Raw genomic sequence first — 19,543 nt, forward strand, 5'->3', positions numbered from 1 at the left:
ATCCCTAAAGATGATGGTATTAGTAGGTGGGGGGCTTTGGGAGGTGCTTGAGTCCTGAGGGCAGAGTCCTCATGAATGGCATCAGTGCTCTTATAAAAGGCTCCGGGAGACCCCCTAGCTCCTTTCACCATGTGAGGACACAGTGAGAAGAGCCCTTACCGAAGGCTATTGCCTTGATCTCATACTTTCAGCCTCTAGAACTGTGAGAAATAAATTTCTGTTGTTTGTAAGCTACCCAGTCTGTATGTAGTATCTTGTTCTAGCAGTCTGAATGGACTCAGGCAAGAAGCCAGTTCTGCATCATTTCTGGGGTTATAGTCACCTGAACTCAGTTCTGTCACACATGGACGATGTGCCCTTTCAGCTTGGTGAGGGGAGTCAGACACGTGACTCTGGACCCAGAGGGCTCGGACAGGCTGGGTTAGAATCCTCTAGCCTCTGCCTCTGCCTTAGACCTTCCATGCCTCAGTCTTCTTAGATATAAAATAGGGATAAAAGTGCTACAAAACTCCTAGCGTCATTTTGAGAATGAAAGAAGTGAATGGAGATGAAGCACTTAGCATAGACCTGCCCCAAAGCTGAGTAACTTGGAGTTAGGACATGAATTCAAAGTGACCCTAGGGCTCCCCTGGTGGCGCAGTGGTTGAGAGTCCGCCTGCAGATGCAGGGGACGCGGGTTTGTGCCCCGGTCCGGGAAGATCCCACATGCCGCGGAGCGGCTGGACCCGTGAGCCATGGCCGCTGAGCCTGCGCGTCTGGAGCCTGTGCTCCACAACGGGATAGGCCACAACAGTGAGAGGCCCGCGTACCAAAAAAACAAAAACAAAGTGACCCTAAGTTATAGCAAGACAAGACTTCCCCCTCCCCCCATCTGGTTCTGCCACTGCCACTGTCTCAGCCAGCAATGTGTTGGCCTGGACAAGATGTAGCATTGCTCTATAGTGTGCACCAAAATCGCCTTATTAAAACATCAACAAGTCATACTTGCGTACTCACTGATAAAGAAATCAGTGGTTCTTATGTAGCAGGAGTGTGGGTGGTGTGGGAAGTTTCCTAAAACAGACATCCTATAGGGTAACTTCTTAGCTGAATGACTTAGAGCAAGTGACTCCAGTTCTTGAGTTTCATTTTCTCATCTGTAAAGTGGGGAGAGAAACCCTACCTACCATGCGGGTTATTGTGAGGATGAAATCAAAACAGTGTCCCTGAGGCTCAGTGCCTGGCATGGAGGGGTCACTCTTACCCCTCCCTGTCACCTCTTTGAAACCCAGCCCTGGTCGAAGCACAGAAGACATTCCTCCAGTTTTTATTCAGAACACTGTGGTTTTGCTAAAACTCAGATACTTTGGGGGAAGCTTTTATTTATTTATATTTTGTGTCCCCAAACACCCATTTTCCTGAAGGGAAATGGAATCTGTCTGGTTTTGATTCACTTACACTCAACTTGTTGGTATTGTTTTGTAAGCGCCAGCCAGTATCCAAGTAGCCCTTGGAAACTTCTTTTAAAAGCTCCATTTTAAAGTCTAGGAAGTTTACTTTTCTCCCTTCCTTCCTTCCTTCCTTCCTTCCTTCCTTCCTTCCTTCCTTCCTTCCCTTTCTTTCCTTTCTCCTTTTTCAAAAAATGTTAAAAGGAAATTAGACTTTAGCACCAGTTTGAGTTTGGGTTTATCCTCAGTGTATGACTGGCTTCCAACAAATGTGGTAAAAAGTACACTTTGCCATTCCTGGTTTGAAGATTTCAGCTCAATTTCAGTTACTCATGAAAAATGTTTTCATATTCCAAGCCAAGAGCACGTTTGTGTGTTCTGTTGCTGTTTTAGTGGATCATGAAATTGTTGCCTCTTCAAGACTTTTGGTTTGCCACTTAAATGAAATAAATGAGCACCTTTGCTGCATATTTGCATCGTACTGGCTTTCCATTGACCCTATCTTCATTGATTTGGTAGAGGGTTTGGTGGAAACTGGTAAGAAGTTTCATGTAGTCAGTCAAGAGAAATTACATGTAATTATCCTAACCTATACTCAACAGAAAGGAATTGGACGCTACCCTTGGTGTAGAGGGTTTCTCAGAGATTTCTAATGAGTAGGACACCAGTCCCACTCTCTACTGTGTCATTTTACCCACCAAGCCGGTATAGTGAACACAATCTCAAGACAATGCCATGTACTTTCCATTGTGTAGTAATAGGCTTCGTCTAGGCTTCGTAATAGGCTTCGTCTATTTCTAGGCTAACAATTGTTCATTGTTCATGCTGCTTCAAGGTTTAGAAATTGAATTTTCTCTCTGGTTACTAGGGGAAACAGGGAGACTGAAAACAAACAAGGAGGTAATTTCCACATGTCTAGCAGCCATTTCATTTGCCAAACTGTATATTTGTGTATTTTAAGAGATGAGTTTGCAGCAGCTTAGATTTTTGTATAAATCTCAGGAAGGAAATGAAGTCTCCTCTTGGATTTGCATTCAGCTGCGCTTTCTGGGCAGACACGGTAAGCCTTGTCAAGTTTGACTTGAGTACTCATTTCCAGGCAAGGAATGTGTATTTCTGGTTTCATAAGAGGAACAGTAAATTTCAATCTTCTAGCCTTCCACTTTGCTACTGTCTGGAGGCAGTGCATGAGATGTCACACTGAAGACTATTTTTTTTAATACCAATCTCCAGTGACTATATTATTATTTTTTAATAGATCTTTATTGGAGTATAATTGTTTCACAATGCTGTGTTAGTTTCTGTTGTACAACAAAGTGAATCAGCCATGTGCATACATATATCCCCATATCCCTCCCTCTTGAGCCTCCCTCCCACCCTCCCTATCCCACGTCTCTAGGTCATCGCAAAGCTGATCTCCCTGTGCTATGCTGCCGCTTCCCACTAGCTAACTATTTCACATCTCCACCTAGATTGTGAGCATTTTAAGGTAAATAAGGGAGACTTATAAGTATCAAATTGTTTTCTTTGCATCTATACCTAAATTTTCATATAGCCAAAATAGCCACAGAAGATTTGGGTAGAGGGATTAAACAACCCTCGAAACTCTTCCTTGTTGAATTTAACTAGGTCGGTGGAGCCCATTGAGGGCCTGCCCACCCAAGGCAGAAAGATGGGAATGAACCCCCCCCCAAATGTTGTACTAACAAAGGTGGGGTGTGAGAGGAGTGGAGTTATGTTTATGGTTTGTCTGTTTTCTTTTTCTTTTCTGAATTCTTATACAATGAATGTATGTGTGTCTCTATAGATCTTAAGGTTGTGTTTACCATAAAGATGAGCATATTTATTTGTTGTTTTTAGAAATCAAACTATAGACAAATGTATAGAATGCAATGTACAAGTTCTTATCATTCGACCCTAATCATTCTGATCTCTAGAGATCACAGTTTTGTGGGTAAACTTCCAGACTTTTCTCAGGTTATCTATGTGTAATTGTCAACATTGTATTGAAGGAGTGGGACTCGATAGAGTACAGGTAGAAAACAGATTCCCTTTGCTGTCTCTATCAATGTGATAAGCAGGTTCACTTCAACTTTCTTGGATACTCATCTAGATAACAATTCCTCCAGTCCTTTCAAGTCCCAAGCAAAATCCCCAGGCTCTCTGGCTCTCTGCACATGAGGGGTTCCGACAGCTTGAGGGCATCCTCTGATAAAAGATACAGGTGTTGCCGGGGAGAATGAAAGCTAACCCCTGGAGCAGGTGTGCGAATATCATCAAGAGATCAGAAGGATATGAGCAGGGAGTGCTGACTGCATCTCTACAGGTGGGGCCCCTTTTAAAATGATCCTGGCTGGCTCCCTCACATGTGGTCCAGAGAGGACATACGTGCGGTTTGGCTGCTGCCCTTAGGAGGAGGGCAGTCTGCTTCAATGCAGTGCCTTCAGTGCCTGGCCCTCCCTGGGCCGCTGGATCCAGTGTCTTGCCAGTAGATGAATTTTGATCATAGATTAGTCAGTACTCCTATACACTCCAGTGTTCTGAGCAATCTCCTTGAAGCGCCCCTTACTTAGATTGAGGTAAAGATGGAAGTACTACCCCAACATATCATTCTAAAGAAATTCTTTCTCAGCCTTGTCAATTTCAGTCCTTTTCTACTCTTGAGGTGGGTGATGGGCTAACCGTTGTAGTGGATGCCTCCTTTCCAAGTCCGTCTAGGCTGTCTAGCAGCTCATTTTGAAATGTGAGAGCCCTAATCACCTATTGCTTTGTTCTGAGTCTCTTGGAGCCTTAGACAAAGCTGAAAAAGAGTTTCATTTTAATCTCTTGTTACAGACCTAGAAATTGTATCGTTTTCCATAAATTGGAACATATTAATGTTCTGCAAATTGCTGTCTTAATTACTTAGCAATCTTTTCACGTCAGATGATGCCGAACTGCCTCATTCATTTTAATGAAAGCAAGATTCCGTCAGGTAGATCAGCTGTAGTTTAGCCATTTCCCTATTGATAGGTTGTTTTCAATTTTTGGATCTTTTAAACAATGCTGCTATCAATATTTCTGTACTCACATTTTTTTTTGCATGTGTGTATACATGCTAGTAATTTCTCTAGAATAGAGACTTAGAAGTAAAGGTAAAGATATGAAAGGTGTGAACCAGGAAGTTTTTGCTAGATTCTTCCAGAGTGCCTCTGCGAGGGTTGTAAACACTCTACTTTCTCCAGCAGTGTCTAAGAGTACCCATTTCCCCGCAGCCTCACTAAATGTTTTCCCTGTTTTTAATCTTTGCCATTTTGGGGAGCCAACAGTAATCTCATTATTATTTTATTCTGTATTCCTTTGGTTACTAATGATGTGAGTTATCTTTTCTCATGTTTGTCCCTGTGTATCTGTGCTCTTTGAATCAACATATCCTTCTCTAGTTTGGAGTTCTAAGGCCTTTACCAACCTCTTGTAGTTCTAAACACGGGAGAAATGGTAAAATGATAAAGGAGAGATAAATTGAAGAGATTTGGTGAGAACCTGGCCCAGCTCCACAAGGACAAGAATGGTGGAATTTCTACCACTCAGATTTTATCACCTTTTTTCCTAAAATTCTTGGCAAGTCTGAATCTGAAACACAGGCTAACTTTTTTTCTCAAATTGACATGTGTAATTTATTAGTAAAATTTCAACTGATTTTTTTGTATTCACGAGCACGTGCAAAATTACTTTGAATCTTAAACCCAAATAGTTGCCTGCATGCCTTTTGTCTCTTGGCCCTTATTTTACACGTATTAAAAATTACTAAAGGCATATTGGGTTTAGAGGAAGAACCAAAGGAGATTATTTAGGAACACCTAGCAGCCATGGCAACATAGAAGGGGCATGTACTCTCCTCAAAAATATTCCACTTACAGGGAATGCCATACTTTTGCTAAACAGCCCCAAGCTAACCCAAGAAGAATAGACAGATGGTTTGAGGTGTGTCAGGAATAGGATTTACAAAATAAGATTATAGTTATGCTGGAAAGTAACAGCAATCATTGTAAAAACATGGAACAGACTCACTTTTTGCCATGGGGCAGAGGAAGAAGGAGGGTTTTTAATTGCTGCATGTGAATTAGAGTTGGCTCACCAAGATACATAGCTCTCTGGGTTTTATAGATTTCTCTAGGCACTTGTATAGACTCTATGACAGGCCTCTAGTTGGGTTTCTTCAGATCGGAAGCAGGGGAATTGCTTATAGACATCCCTGATGGTGTTGGCCCTGTTTTACTTGTGTTTGGCATGCTAATCTACAACCTTTACCCGAACATCACTATCATACCACTTGAACTGTCCGTTGAGAAGACATTGGAAAGAGCCAGCCTGTTTATTCCTGGATGTGTATTTTTGGCTTCTTGAAATAGATTTTCAGCAAAGGAGGGTACAGAATACCTCCCATGTATGATTGGCCTATTTTCTCATTAGCCCAAATCATAGCCTTTGAAGGTGTACTGAATGAGTCTGCCTCTGCCATGAATTTTATTTTATTTATTTATTTTTATTTTTTTATTTTTAAACATCTTTATTAGAGTATAATTGCTTTACAATGGTGTATCATTTTCTGCTTTATAACAAAGTGAATCAGTTATATATATACATATGTCCCCATATCTCTTCCCTCTTGCATCTCTCTCCCTCCCACCCTCCCTATCCCACCCCTGTAGGTGGTCACAAAGCACTGAGCTGATCTCCCTGTGCTATGCGGCTGCTTCCCACTAGCTATCTATTTTATGGTTGGTAGTGTATATATGTCCATGCCACTCTCTTACTTTGTCCCAGTTTACCCTTCCCCTTCCCTGTATCCTCAAGTCCATTCTCTAGTAGGTCTGCATCTTTATTCCCGTCTTGCCCCTAGGTTCTTCTGACCATTTTCTTTTACTTTTTCTTTTACTTTTTTTAGATTCCATATATATGTGTTAGCATACGGTATTTGTTTTTCTCTTTCTGACTTACTTCACTCTGTATGACAGTCTCTAAGTCCATCCACCTCACTGTAAATAACTCAGTTTCGTTCCTTTTTATGGCTGAGTAATATTCCATTGTATATATATATGCCACATCTTTTTTTTTTTTAACATCTTTATTGGGGTATAATTGTTTTACAATGGTGTGTTAGTTTCTGCTTTATAACAAAGTGAATCAGTTATACATATACATATGTTCCCATATCTCTCCCCTCTTGTGTCTCCCTCCCTCCCACCCTCCCTATCCCACCCCTCCAGGCGGTCACAAAGCACCGAGCCGATATCCCTGTGCCATGCGGCTGCTTCCCACTAGCTATCTACCTTACGTTTGTTAGTGTATATATGTCCATGCCTCTCTCTTGCCCTGTCACAGCTCACCCTTCCCCATCCCCATATCCTCCAGTCTGTTCTCCAGTAGGTCTGTGTCTTTATTCCTGTCTTACCCCTAGGTTCTTCATGACATTTTTTTTCTTAAATTCCATATATATGTGTTAGCATACAGTATTTGTCTTTTTCTTTCTGACTTACTTCACTCTGTATGACAGACTCTAGGTCTATCCATCTCATTACAAATAGCTCAATTTCGTTTCTTTTTATGGCTGAGTAATATTCCATTGTATATATGTGCCACATCTTCTTTATCCATTCATCCGATGATGGGCACTTAGGTTGTTTCCATCTCCGGGCTATTGTAAATAGAGCTGCAATGAACATTTTGGTACATGACTCTTTTTGAATTCTGGTTTTATCAGGGTATATGCCCAGTAGTGGGATTGCTGGGTCATATGGTAGTTCTATTTGTAGTTTTTTAAGGCACCTCCATACTGTTCTCCATAGTGGCTGTATCAATTTACATTCCCACCAACAGTGCAAGAGGTTTCTCCACACCCTCTCCAGCATTTATTATTTGTAGATTTTTTGATCATGGCCATTCTGACCAGTGTGAGATGATATCTCATTGTAGTTTTGATTTGCATTTCTCTAATGATTAATGATGTTGAGCATTCTTTCATGTGTTTGTTGGCAATCTGTGTGTCTTCTTTGGAGAAATGTCTATTTAGGTCTTCTGCCCATTTTTAGATTGGGTTGTTTGTTTTTTTGATATTGACTGCATGTTGCATGAGCTGCTTGTATATTTTGGAGATTAATCCTTTGTCCGTTGATTTGTTTGCAAGTATTTTCTCCCAATCGGAGGGTTGTCTTTTCGTCTTGTTTATTGTTTCCTTTGCTGTGCAAAAGCTTTTAAGTTTCATTAGGTCCCATTTGTTTATTTTTGTTTTTATTTACATTTCTCTAGGAGGTGGGTCAAAAGGACCTTGCTGTGGTTTATGTCATACAGTGTTCTGACTATGTTTTCCTCTAAGAGTTTGATGGTGTCTGGCCTTACATTTAGGTCTTTAATCCATTTGGAGTATATTTTTGTGCATGGTGTTAGAAAGTGTTCTAATTTCATTCTTTTACATGTAGCTGTCCAGTTTTCCCAGCACCACTTAATGAAGAGGCTGTCTTTTCTCCACTGTATATTCTTGCCTCCTTTATCAAAGATAAGGTGACCATATGTGTGTGGGTTTATCTCTGGGCTTTCTATACTGTGCCATTGATCGATATTTCTGTTTTTGTGCCACTACCATACTGTCTTTATTACTGTAGCTTTGTAGTATAGTCTGAAGTCAGGGAGCCTGATTCCTCCAGCTCCGTTTTTCTTACTCAAGGTTGCTCTGGCTATTCGGGGTCTTTTGTGTTTCCATACAAATTGTGAAATTTTTTGTTCTAGTTCTGTGAAAAATGCCAGTGGTAGTTTGATAGGGATTGCATTGAATCTGTAGATTGCTTTGGGTAGTATAGTCATTTTCACAATGTTGATTCTTCCAAACCAAGAACATGGTGTATCTCTCCATCTGTTTGTCTCATCTTTAATTTCTTTCATCAGTGTCTTATAGTTTTCTGCATACAGGTCTTTTGTCTCCTTAGGTAGGTTTATCCCTAGGTATTTTATTCTTTCTGTTGCAATGGTAAATGGGAGTGTTTTCTTAATTTCTCATTCAGATTTTTCATCATTAGTGTATAGGATCGCAAGAGATTTCTGTGCATTAATTTTGTATCCTGCTACTTTACCAAATTCATTGATTAGCTCTAGTAGTTTTCTGGTAGCATCTTTAGGATTCTCTATGTATAGTATCATGTCATCTGCAAACAGTGACAGCTTTACTTTTTCTTTTCTGATTTGAATTCCTTTTATTTCTTTTTCTTCTCTGACTTCTGTGGTGAAAACTTCCAAAACTATGCTGAATAATAGTTGTGAGAGTGGGAAACGTTGTCTTGTTCCTGATCTTAGTGGAAATGGTTTCAGTTTTTCACCATTGAGGACGATGTTGGCTGTGGGTTTGTCATATATGGCCTTTACTATGTTGAGGAACTTTCCTTCTATGCCTACTTTCCAGAGGGTTTTTATCGTAAATGGGTGTTGAATATTGTCGAAAGCTTTCTCTGCATCTATTGAGATGATCATATGGTTTTTCTCCTTCAATTTGTTAATATGGTGTATCATGTTGATTGATTTGCGTATATTGAAGAGTCCTTGCATTCCTGGGATAAACCCCACTTGATCATAATGTATGATCCTTTTAATGTGCTGTTGGATTCTATTTGTTAAGATTTTGTTGAGGATTTTTGCATCTATGTTCATCAGTGATATTGGCCTGTAGTTTTCTTTCGTTGTGACATCTTTGTCTGGTTTTCGTATCAGGGTGATGGTGGCCTCGTAGAATGAGTTTGGGAGTGTTCCTTCCTCTGCTATATTTTGGAAGAGTTTGAGAAGGGTAGATGTTAGCTCTTCTCTAAATGTTTGATAGAATTCGACTGTGAAGCCATCTGGTCCTGGGCTTTTGTTTGTTGGAAGATATTTAATCACAGTTTCAATTTCAGTGCTTGTGATTGGTCTGTTCATATTTTCTATTTCTTCCTGGTTCAGTATCAGAAGGTTGTACATTTCTAAGAATTTGTCCATTTCTTCCAGGTTGTCCATTTTATTGGCATATAGTTGCTTGTAGTAATCTCTCATGATGCTTTATATTTCTGCAGTGTCAGTTGTTACTTCTTCTTTTTCATTTCTAATTCTATTGATTTGAGTCTTCTCCCTTTTTTTCTTGATGAGTCTGGCTAATGGTTTATCAATTTTCTTTATCTTCTCAAACAACCAGCTTTTACTTTTATTGATCTTTGCTATCGTTTCCTTCATTTCTTCTTCATTTATTTCTGATCTGATCTTTATGATTTCTTTCCTTCTCTTAACTTTCGTTTTTTTTGTTCTTCTTTCTCTAATTGCTTTAGGTGTAAGTTTAGGTTGTTTATTTGAAATGTTTCTCGTTTCTTAAAGTAGTCTTGTATAGCTATAAACTTCCCTCTTAGAACTTCTTCTGCTGCATCCCATAGGTTTTGGGTCATCGTGTTTTCATTGTCATTTGTTTCTAGGTGTTTTTTGATTTCCTCTTTGATTTCTTCAGTGATCTCTTGGTTATTAAGTAGTGTGTTGTTTAGACTCAGTGTGTTTGTATTTCTTACAGATTTTTTCCTGTAATTGATATCTAGTCTCATAGCGTCGTGGTCAGAAAAATACTTGATATGATTTCAACTTTCTTAAATTTACCAAGGCTTGATTTCTGACCCAAGATATGATCTATCCTGGAGAATATTCTATGAGCACTTGAGAAGAATGTGTATTCTGTTGTTTTTGGATGGAATGTCCTATAAATATCAATTAAGTCCACCTTGTTTAATATATCATTTAAAGCTTGTGTTTTCTTATTTATTTTCATTTTGGATGATCTGTCCATTGGTGAAAGTGGGGTGTTAAAGTCCCCTACTATGATTGTGTTACTGTCGATTTCCCCTTTTATGGCTGTTAGTGTTTGCCTCATGTATGGAGGTGCTCCTATGTTGGGTGCATAAATATTTACAATTGTTATATCTTCTTCTTGGATTGATCAATTTGTAGTGTCCTTGATCATTATGTAGTGATCATTATGTAGTGTCCTTGATCATTGTGTAGTGTCCTTCTTTCTCTCTTCTAATAGTCTTTGTTTTAAAGTCTATTTTGTCTGATTGGAGAATTGCTACTCCAGCTTTCTTTTGATTTCCATTTGCATGGAATATCTTTTTCCATCCCCTCACTTCCAGTCTGTGTGTGTCCCTAGGTCTGAAGTGGGTCTCTTGAGGACAGCATATATACAGGTCTTGTTTTTGTATCCATTCAGCCAGTCTGTGTCTTTTGGTTGGAGCATTTAATTCATTTACATTTAAGGTAATTATTGATATGTATGTTCCTATTCCCATTTTCTTAATGGTTTTGGGTTTGTTATTGTAGGTCTTTTCCTTCTCTTGTGTTTCCTGCTTAGAGAAGTTCCTTTAGCATTTGTTGTAAAGCTGGTTTGGTGGTGCTGAATTCTTTTAGCGTTTGCTTGTCTGTGAAGCTTTTAATTTCTCCGTCAAATCTGAATGAGATCCTTGCTGGGTACAGTAATCTTGGTTGTAGGTTTTTCTCTTTCATCACTTTAAATATGTCCTGCCACTCCCTTCTGGCTTGCAGAGTTTCTGCTGAAAGATCAGCTTTTAACCTTATGAGGATTCCCTTATGTGTTACTTGTTGTTTTTCCCTTGCTACTTTTAAAATTTGTTCTTTGTATTTAATTTTTGATGGTTTGATTAATATGTGTCTTGGAATGGTTCTCCTTGGATTTATCCTGTATGGGACTCTCTGTGCTTCCTGGACTTGGTTAACTATTTCCTTTCCCATATTAGGGAAGTTTTCAACTGTAATCTCTTCACATATTTTCTCAGTCCCTTTCTTTTTCTCTTCTTCTTCTGGGACCCCTATATTTCGAATGTTGGTGCGTTTAATGTTGTCCCAGAAGTCTCTGAGACTGTCCTCAATTCTTTTCATTCTTTTTTCTTTATTCTGCTCTGCAGTAGTTATTTCCACTATTTTATCTTCCAGGTCACTTATCCGTTCTTCTGCTTCAGTTATTTTGCTATTGATCCCTTCTAGAGAATTTTTAATTTCATTTATTGTGTTGTTCATCTCTGTTTGTTTGCTCTTTAGTTCTTCTAGGTCCTTGTGAAACGTTTCTTGTATTTTCTCCATTCTATTTCCAAGATTTTGCATCATCCTTACTATCATTACTCTGAATTCTTTTTCAGGTAGACTGCCTATTTCCTCCTCATTTGTTAGGTCTGGTGGGTTTTTATCTTGCTCCTTCATGTGCTGTGTGTTTCTCTGTCTTCTCATTTTGCTTATCTTATTGTTTGGCGTCTCCTTTTCCTAGGCTGCAGATTTGTAGTTTCCATTGTTTTTGGTGTCTGTCCCCAGTGGCTAAGGTTGGTTCAGTGGGTGTGTAGGCTTCCTGGTGGAGGGGACTAGTGCCTGTATTCTGGTGGATGAGGCTGGATCTTGTCTTTCTGGTGGGCATGACCGCGTCCGGTGGTGTGTTTTGGGGTGTCTGTGGCCTTATTATGATTTTAGGCAGCCTCTGTGCTAATGGATGGGGTTGTGTTCCTGTCTTGCTAGTTTTTTGGCATAGGGTGTCCTTCACTGTAGCTTGCTGGTCGTTGAGTGGAGCTGGGTCTTGGCATTGAGGTGGAGATCTCTGGGAGATTTTCGCCATTTGATATTACGTGGAGCTGGAAGGTCTCTTGTGGACCATCGTCCTGAACTTGGCTCTCCCAGCTCAGTGGCAGAGCACTGACGCCTGCCTGGAGCATCAAGAGCTGTCCTCCACACGGCTGGCCCGCGGTCCCAAGGATCGTCATGGTTTTGGCTGGTGAGGCCCCTCCAGAGCCCGCAGCCTCTGTGAGGCCACCCTCCCCTCGGGCTCCGGGGAAGGTCAGTGACGGCAGAGGGAAGAGACCCCGAGCCAGGAGTTCCAGCTCTGTGGAAACGCAGGCTCTATTCTGGGCACCTGCCATGAATTTTAAATCTCAAATCTCTCCTTTCCAATTCAACTAAGAATTTAGAAAAATAGTATTTTCTCTTGGGAGTATTTTGGCATTTTCCAAGGGAAAAGAGAGAGAGATTGTCAGTGGGGATTTGCTGATGATGAGAAGAAGGTGGTCACAAAGAAAAGACGGGAGATCTCAGAACTTGGGTTGCAGTTGAAGCTTCCTTGTGTGGTTAGGAACTGTCCCCATGTAAGCAAGGGATGCATTTGGCCTTTAGACTATATTTCCGTTAGTGCTAGTGTTTGACAGCCAGTTCCCAATGGCAGCCCGCCACAAATCATGTGAGACCTCCAAGTTGGCATGGCTGATCTCTGACTAATGGGGAGAACTACCCAATGAGAATTAGCAATCTTGCATCACCAGTCAAAATTCTTACATTACCTTTCATGTGGGTAACAGCACAAGACTTCCAAAAGGAGTTAGGACTGGTTTTAACATGGACTGTTGGTCAGTGAGACAGGAAATATTTAACATGAATCAGACTCATTTGGAATAGTTTTGATTTGTCTTGATCCTAAGCTTTCCCGGTGTTAGTATTACTGAGCACTCATTTAGCCCTTTCATGTATCGAAAAAAATGTGCCCTCTCATCATTCCTGGATAGATACAATTGGCCTGATTTGACTCTCTCATGGTTTTTATTTGTAACAGATTTTTCAACCTAACACTTTTGGAGAAGTGGGTCTCTTACATGTTAAACTAAGAAAACCAGTCCTGGCCAACTATTCCGAAGAACAGTGTTGCTATCATAGGCTGAATTGATCCCAGATGGATTCTGGAGTGAGAGGACTAACAGTTACATAAAGTGGCCTAAATCTGAATTACACAGTGGTGACCTTCTGGAAGAGGGCTGACCCATAACCACGTGTCCTCAGAGTTGGGGCATAGATACTATTTCCTTTGGAGTTTGGATGGCATGAGGTGGTCAAAATGATTTGAAAAATATTAAGTTAAGCTGGCGTCGGAAGATGGCATAGTGTGAGAACAAATGCAGCAACTGAGGTAGTAAACTTGCCTTCGTCGTCATTGATGTCAGAAATTACAAGCTAAGGGTCCAGGATGGAGGTGATTTATCCTTTTTACCTTGCCTCTTTAGACTGTGTTGAGAAATCCTGCTTTTGTACGTTTGCTGCAATGTCTTTTGGTAATAATGACATCTGAGCAGAGGAAGACATGGCTGTGGCTTTCTGAGTCCTCTCTAACCAGGATGATAAATATAATGACAACAATGAAAACACCCAGAGTGCTTCTTTATTTATCTCTCCATGTGAACTCATAGATTGAAGGAGCTCTCATGTAGTGGATTCCCCTGGTAGGAATATACACAAACAACACCAAACCTACAGGATCTTTCCTGGACCAGAGGACCCATGTCTGATCCCAGGTAACTGGAGGATCCTTAGCAGACTGTGGGATTAGATGGGACTATCTCTTCATTATTCTGTTCTTAAGGGGCATATGAACTGTGTACTGAGAATGGATTTTTCAGGACACAGGCTATAAAATATATAGGAATGTATAAGGAATGACCAAGAACTGATCTCAGGTGGCCTTGGCCTGCAGTGGCTTGAAGCAGGGTTTCAGTTCCCAGCCAGTGACTGAGGTCAGGTCACAGGGGTGAGAGCACCGAATTCTAGCCACTAGGCTAGTGGTCAGTGACAAGGCCCTGGCCCTACAGCTTTGCAGAAAAAGAATTCCTGCAAAGACGGAAAGTAGTGAAACAAGTAAAGAATTTATTAGGAAGAAAAAAAGAAGTACAGTATGTGTGGATAGACACACGGGCGGGCTCAGAGAGAGAGTCGCGCCCTTGTGGCAGTTTGAATCACTTCTATGGGGCATTTCTTCTGGGTTTCCTTTGACCAATCATTTTGATTTGCCTGGTTCAGAGTCCATATTTGGTGTATCTCAGGATTTTCCCATGTGTGCGTGCACATCTCTTAGCCAAGATGGAGTCTACCGAAGAGGCCTATGGGTAGGTTTGACCACTTGGCGTCACTCCCCTTTTGACCGTCAAGGAGGCTTTCTACACATGTGTAGTTGCGGAGGTCTCCTGACTTTGAGAATGAGGAATATGTGGTCTCTTATCTTCTATCTGGGCAGGGCCCAGCCTTCTCTCTCAGTTGTCCTGTTATTCCCATCTTGGAGTATCGGTCCACAAGGAACGAAATCAAAACGTTTGCCCTGAGGGCCCATCTATCTCCTGCCTCAGAACCAAGGTCAGAATAGGGGGGTCAGATGAATTCCTAGTTTCACCCAACATTAATTTAATACTGTAGAGTCAGGAAAGCATTCAAGGGAGGTGTGCTCTGTAAGGTCACCAGAGGGAAATTTGAAGAGTTTTTGGACCAAAACGGAAATTGTGTGAATTTTACAATATAGTCAACAGGAGAAATATTAACATGTGATTGTGTAAAAAATGAGGGTTGTAATATCTCACAGATACTGCCATTTTCTGTGATTTTCACGGCAAAGTCAACTGGAAAATAGAGGTTGTTGAATCTACTAGATTTTTTCTCTGTTCTCCAGTCTGCCTTCCCTCCTTCACCTAGAAGCACTTAGGCAGCGAGCACTTTCTGATTACTCTCCTTATTCTGATTGCATCTTTGGTGGACAATTTAATTCTCAACTTCCTCCTTGGCTTCCCCCCTCCTTGGTGTTCCTTGGAATCAAACACCATAGTAGGCTGCAACAAATCCTACTCTCAAACAGATTCTAGTCCTTGCTGTTTTGTTTTATTTTAGTACCTGTACTTCTAACAAATTCTACTCTAGAAAACATGATTATACAACAGTAATGCTAAGCCTTGTGCCAGACATTTTATATGTATGATCTCATTTACTCTTCAGAACAGTCTTATGAAGTAGGCATAATTACTTTCAATTAACAGATGAGAATTCTGAGTTCAGTGGAAGTTGAACACTGTCCCCAAGACCACACAGGTGGTAAGGGGCACCTGTAGAATTTGGACCCAGGGCTGTGGATTTCTTGACCACTGTGTTACAGTAAGATCTTAGTTTTATAGTAAAAGTGACATCGTTTATTAAAGAATAATGATGATTATTCTTATGGTAACACTTATTTAAATTTCAAATCACTCTCAGTTCTTCCTAAATATCGACCCGCTCTATGGAATCACTTGGTATTTTAACTCAGAAATCTGAGCCTTCGTCCAACTCTACATGTTCTTATGATAGATCTGAAATATGATAGAACTAATGACTGTTTCACCTCTTCTCTCCCCATTTACAGGGCCCTCCACTAATACATATGGTCTCTTGGTACAAACTCAAAAAGGGGCCTCTCCCCCCAAGCAGAAGACGCTTTGTGCCAGGATGCTCATTGGACAAGCCTGAGCTGGATCTCAACCTCTAGTTATCCTCTTGGCTGGGGCCAAAGGGAAAATGTGGAGTGAGGTGAGTCAAGGATCCAAACAGTCGCATTTCAGATAATCATTGAGATATGGATATGTGCATTTCATATGGTCATATTTTATGAGAAGCAGGGTGTTAACTGACAAAGGAGAACTAAAACAAATATCAAAGGACAAAGCAATTAGGCCTGAACTGCCAGAGAAAGAGGAAGACTTCGTTGGGATCAATAAAAGCTCTAATCTGCTTCTGAAGCCCCAGGTTTTAACCTTCTGGTTAAACTCTTGATAAGGTGTTCAACTTGTCTGTAATTCCTATAGAAAGTCATTCAGTAATCTGCATGCCTCAGCTAACATCTCCCTCAAATGAGGCTCAGTGCATAGCAAAGTGTTCAAGTAGGCCAACTAATAAACCCTCATCTGATTTCTCCCTGGACTCTCATGTGAATAGAACAGATATGACTCCAAAATAGGAGTATAACTATGGCACCAAAGTAGGGTTCTGATTGGCCATTATACTTGGATCTGGAAGAACTTATAAAACAAGTTAGGGTATTTTCCTTCTTCAACCAGGTTTATAAAGAATAGCCCAACACCCCGGGCAAGGGTGTTACAGGGAAGAAGTATTGCACTTTTTTAGGGCCTTTCGGTCGCTCTAAGTTTGGACACATACCTTACAACATACAGGAGGCATGCACGAATCAGCACTCAGAAATGCCCTGGCTGACATGTCTCGTGGCTTAATTATAGCCGTGCACATCCGCAGCACAGCACCAGTGTCTTGAATGATTCCCATAGCAATATCTACACTCTGGTCTCCCTCAGGTTTCTAGCTATTCAGCCCAGAGATGGGTACTGATATGCTGTACCATAATTACAGTTGTCCTACCAGTAGATTCCATTTCAACTTTTCGGAGTTCTCAATAAAATTATCCAGAAGTCCTATACCTTAATTCTAATCCAGTGTTTTTCAAATTGTAGCTTGCCACCCATTAATGGATTTGAAATCAATTGAATGGGCCATTACTGGTGTTTTGGGGAGAAATGACATTAAATAGAGTAGAAGAGAGTAGTAAATATCAAAGTGGACTACACATAATAAAGATTAGTATTGATGCTTGAAACGTTCTCTATATTCCATCTAAGATGTAGCATTCCATATAAGATATACATTTTTTCATCATAAATCTCTTAAATCAGGATGAGTTTTGTTATAGACAACACTTTTTCTTTCTCAGTGGTAAAATTATGGTTTATCTTGCAATTGATGACAACTCAGATTTGTGTATGTGTATATTGGGTTTCAACGTAAAATGTGTTTCTCTTTGTGGGTCATGGCTGAAAGAGCTAGAAGCAGACTTGATTTAACCCAGCCTTTCCAGGTTGCCTTCTCCACTGGAAGTTGGACAGTTAGTCTCTTGCTGCCTGTAGACTATACACAGAATTTCTGAGCCTCCAATGTCACCCCATTTCCTGATGAGGAATGGCTGTCCTCCCTCCACAGGGAAGTATGCATTCCAAAACTAGTCATCTCTATGTAGTCTCTCTTTGGATGTTGAAGATGATTCAGCCGGGATGGTAATAGTGTCAGAGATCTTGGGTAATGGGGCTTCTCTGGTCTGACCCTCCTGTCTACTGTTCATGCCAATGCCTCCCAAAAGAGACTTCTTGGTGGTAAAGCAGGCTTGCAGGTGGAAGAGTGAGATGCTTCTAGATTTTTCTTTTGCGAACACCACCCCCTAAGCCTACCTGTGGTTTTTCCTGTTAGCCAGGGCTTCCTGTGGCCAACAGTGAGGGTTCACTAGAGCAGCGGACTTTTAAGGTCCTTGGGATTTCTCATATCTCAGGTGGTTTCTGCCTCTTTCTCAGGCTGACAACTCAGTAGGATTCCCAGCATCACTTACAGAGGGCAAGTCACAGGGCGCTGCTGAGCCCTCTGGCTCAGATACTGTCCTTTATAGATATGTAAGGGAAACAGGTCTGCATTACACCAGGGACCATAGCCCTACCTCTCTTTTGCTCTGTCCAGAAAGGGAAGTTCTTAACCCAAAGGAATGAGCCACTTAATGGGAATTTTTAGATTCTGTGGCTATTGAGAGGAGAGGTGTAATTTCCTGTCATTCCTTGGGCCCTGTCCCTACCCCAAATCCTCCCCCTTAGATAGTCATCTTATCAATGTCCCCAAACACTGCAAGCTAGAGTCTTAAATGCTGTATAAAACCCTAAAACCTCTTGTGTTTGACTCCAAATTTGTTCCGCCTGCAAATCCTGCCCACTTTCCTCAAGTTCAAGTGCTACCCTCCCCAACAACCTCTATCTTGACTCCAACCACGTAGAATCACCTTGTCTCTTTTTGCACTTTATGTAAGTGGAACTGTACAGGTTGTGCTTTTCTGTGTCTAGCTCCTTTTATTCATCATTATGTTCATGAAATTCATCCATATTTTTGCATGTTCCTGTAGATCATTTGTTCTCATTTGCTGTAAAGTATCACATTTTTGTGAATATACCACAAATTAGTCCTCCATTCGACTACTGAGGGTATTTGGGTAGTTTCTACGGTTTACCTATTGCAAATAGTGCTGCTATGAACATCCTAGTACCTTCTAGGATGTATACCTAGGAGCAGAATTAATGAATCGTAGGGAATATATATTCAGCTTTAGTAGATTCTGAAAATGAACTTTTTCATTTCAGCCATTCTGGTGATTGTGTAATAGCATTTCATGTGGTTTTATTTTGCATTTCCCTGATGGCGAATGGAGTTGAGAATCTTTCCTGTGCTTATTGGTTATTTGGATAGCTTATTTTGTGAATCGTCTATACATTTTTTCTATTGGGTTGTCTGTCATTTTCTTATTGATTTATGAAAGTTATTCTGGATGTGAGTCCCTTATCTGATGTATGCAATTGCAAATATCCTTTCCACTGTGGAGTTGCCTTTTAATTCTCTTAATAATGTCTTTTGATGAACAGGTGCTCTTAGATTTAATATTGTCTAATTTATCAATTTTATGTTTAATGTTTTCTGTGTCCTCTTTAAGAGCTTTTTGCCTACTCCAAAGTCACGAAAATATTCTCCTATGTTTTAACAATTTTTTAAAAAGGTCCAATTCCTTCCTTTCTGCCTTTTCTTCTTACCTTTACTTTCCTTACTTTTCTTGCTTTCTATGACTCCCCCCTTTCCTGTTTCTCCTTTCCTTACTTCTTTTTTCCCCTCTGTTTCTCTGTCCAAATAAGCAGCATAAGAAAACCTTTCATCTTTTCATTATGAAAATCAGATTCGTCCTCAGCCTAAAATATTCCGTGGTCTACCAAAGCTTTCAGGATGAAGTTGGAATTTCTTAGCTTAGGAATTAAGGTTTATAATGATCTTTCTCCTGCCTACCTCTCTGGCCTCCCCTGATTACTGTCTCCACCTGAAACATACTCTTCATTGCAATCGTATTGTGATATTAAAGTTCCTAAAGATATCTGCTTTTTTATGCTTCCATGCCTTTGCATATGCTGTTCTGTCTGCCTGGTACACTCTTCCTCCTTTTCTTTTTAATTAATTACCATTCATCCTTCAAAACTCAGCCCAACAAAGTTTTCTCTGGTGATCTTTCTGCTCCACACATCTGGTTTAGCTGTGCTTCCTTTGCTCCCTCAGCATCCTGGGCATATCTGGGTTATGACACTTATCACACTCTATCATTTTGCCTCACTGGAGTCACAAGATGCTTGAGAGCAAGGACAGTGTCTTATTGGCCTTTATGTGTCTAA

General features: G+C 40.5%; 1 long non-coding RNA gene across 1 annotated transcript in view; it reads left to right on the plus strand.

Annotated features, from left to right (window-relative positions):
* Window positions 1–19,543, plus strand: part of LOC137220657 (uncharacterized) — a 238,041-nt gene that overhangs the window by 78,105 nt on the left and 140,393 nt on the right. Inside the window, exon 2 of the long non-coding RNA XR_010941729.1 lies at window positions 15,661–15,824. This is a non-coding gene — a long non-coding RNA (uncharacterized lncRNA). The remainder of the gene's footprint in view (window positions 1–15,660; window positions 15,825–19,543) is intronic.

This window comes from Pseudorca crassidens, chromosome 3 (assembly GCF_039906515.1).
Source record: "Pseudorca crassidens isolate mPseCra1 chromosome 3, mPseCra1.hap1, whole genome shotgun sequence".
NCBI classification, from domain to species: domain Eukaryota; kingdom Metazoa; phylum Chordata; class Mammalia; order Artiodactyla; family Delphinidae; genus Pseudorca; species Pseudorca crassidens.